The sequence below is a fragment of the Pteropus alecto genome, unplaced genomic scaffold (assembly GCF_000325575.1).
Source record: "Pteropus alecto unplaced genomic scaffold, ASM32557v1 scaffold3, whole genome shotgun sequence".
Taxonomy (NCBI): Eukaryota; Metazoa; Chordata; class Mammalia; order Chiroptera; family Pteropodidae; genus Pteropus; species Pteropus alecto.
In genome coordinates, this window is record NW_006442484.1 from 70,014,757 (window position 1) to 70,017,687 (window position 2,931).

The following is a 2,931-nucleotide window of genomic DNA, read 5'->3' on the forward strand; positions in this document are numbered from 1 at the left end:
ACAACCAGCTTAAGAAGCAGAATTAAATTCCAGTCACTGCGTAGTATTTTCAGCAATCCATATGCAGATAAATAAAGATAAATTATGGTTCTCATTGCTTATCACATTTTAAAGAGAATCAAAGTTTATTGGAAAGTTATTTTCAAATATGTCTTATGTTGCTTCTTTTAATCTTCACAACTCTATCAGATAAATATTACCATGTTCATTTCATGTTAACAAAATAGGGACTCATAGGGCTAATTGAGAAGTAAATTACATGGATCTCTCTGATTGGAAAATCCATAGTTTCCCACTAAACTATGCTGCATCCGAAGGACATTAGCTACTCATATTAAAAGAACGTATTAAAATTCACTACTTAATTTTTATTAAAATAAAACATTCGACCAGATCTTGAGAATAAACTGTGTTGCTTACTAGTTATATACCTTCACACAATTTATTTTTGTGGCTCAGCTTCTACAATGGTAAAATGGAGATACTTTGGTACATAAAAAATGTGATAAAATTAAAAATTAATGAGTGGCTCAAAATTGTTGAAAATTTAATTTGATTTAAAATTTTTATTAAAGTATATTTGGCATATGATATTAGTTTCAGGTGTACAATATTTATATACCTGACAATGTGATCACCTGGTAAAGTTATTACACTATTATTGACTATATTCCCTGACCTATGTACCCTGTCTCCATGGCTGATTTATTTTATATCTGAAAGTTTGTACCTCTTATTTCCTTTCACCATTTTCCCCCACACCCCCATCCTCACCCCCTCTGGCAGCCATCAGTTTGTTCTCTGTTTCTGTATGTTTTTGTTTTGAAATAAGGTATAGAATTATCTGATACAGTACTTGATACTCAGTAAATGCTGCATTTTCTACTGTTCCACTTTTCATATTTTTAAAAATCATATTTACTGAAATATCACAGCATATAATTTTACCAAAAGAACATACTATACACATTCTTGTCCTATACACATGGTATTGTCCCCTAAATATGTATTATGAACATCTTTCAAGTCAATAATGTAGTTTTGCATTATCCTTTTTAATGACTTTATTTCTTTCCATTTGGTGGATATACTATAGCTTACCAAACTAATTATATGTGTTTGGAAACTTGGTATGTTTGCAAATTTCCCTATTGCAAATGATTCTCCATGGCCACCTCTCTGCACAGATGTCTAACTAGGTCTGAATAGGTTTGTTTCTTCCAACAACATAGCCCCAAATAAAACACGCTGGTTAATCTTGATCAGGGAAGTATTTTTTTTTATTATTTCCTTCCTGCAATATGAAAAGACCTAAATAGATCTATGGGTTTTGGGGGAGGAATATTAAATACATTTACAAATATAGTGATAATAATAAAAAAAGAACTAGCATGTAATGGTCAAAACATTAAAGGTTACATATCAATATAACATTGGACACATTTAAAAACATGATTACAATAGGCACACTGGGTTTTCAATTATTTCTTGCAAGAAGTAAAGATCATTAATTATTAGTAACCATGAAATTTATTTTGGATAAAGAGTATTCCATGAGCAAATGCTGATCGAAGGATTAAACATCAAAAATAGAAGATTGTTTCCTTTGATGACATCAGCTTCTTCTTTTCCTGGTGATAAAAGTACTTGCTTGGTTAATCCTATTTATAGGGCAGTTAGAGTTATTTACTTATATTTTTCAATCTTTTGTGTAGTCACCTTCTCTATATTAAAACATTCATAGAAGTTATATCATTGTCATCTCATGCCTTTAATGTGTTCAGTTTCTCTTTTGGCCTGAGCTACTTATCTGCATTTTCTACTATATGTATATTTTGACTTTAGTTGGATTAGAGCACAGTGGCTCTTCATTCAGCTTGCACACCAGAGTCACTTGAAAAACATTGCAAAAATATTCAGAAATTTCTCCCTCTCCAAAGATCAGAGATGGAACCCAACGTTAATATATTTTTTTTAAGTTCTTCTGGTATGTTTCTAATAACCAGGAGTGAGAACCACTGTTTTTAAGAAACCTGTCAAACTCTTCTAGAATTCAGTTAGCACTAGCGTTGATAAATGTGTAGTTTATTTCTTTATGAGATAAAAAGGTATTAATTCAGGTGCACATCAATTTGGATCAGGAAAGAGAAGAAAAGATGAGTCTTAATTTGTAAGTCAGAAATACAATGTGAAATGAACATCACACAGAGGAACTTGGGAAAGCTTGCATGATCTAGGTTTTATCAGTAGGAATGGTTATGCTGAATATAAAGAAAAAATAAAGTGTTCTATCAATGATTATTGCTTGCCTTTTTGAAAAAGGAAGACTATAAGTTGTCAGAGTTTGATGGTATTTTTTCTAATTACAGTTGACATTCAATATTATTTTATATTAGTTTCAAGTATATAGCATAATGGTTAGACATTTATAATTTACAAAGTGATTCCTCCAATAAGTCTAGTACCTACCTGGCACCGTAGTTATTACAATATTATTGACCATATTTCCTATGCTATGCTTACATTCCCATGACTATTTTGTGACTACCAATTTGTACTTCTTAATCCCTTTACTTTTTATGCCCAGCACCCCCAAGCTTCCTCCAGAATCTGGCAACTATCAGTTTGTTTTTTGTAACTATGAGTTTGTTTCTGTTTTGTTTGCTTCTTTATTTTGTCCTTTAGAGTCCACATATATTTGAAATAATATGGAATTTGTCTTTCTCTGACTCATTTCACTTAACCTAATACCCTTTAGGTTCATCCATGTTATGATAAATGCTAAGATTTCATTCTTTTTTTATGACCGAGTAATATTCCATTGTATATACAAAGCAGTTTGTCTTTATTCAATCGTCTATTGATAGGCACTTAGGTTGCTTCCATATCTTGGCTATAGTAAATGACACTGCAGTAAACATAAAGGTGCAT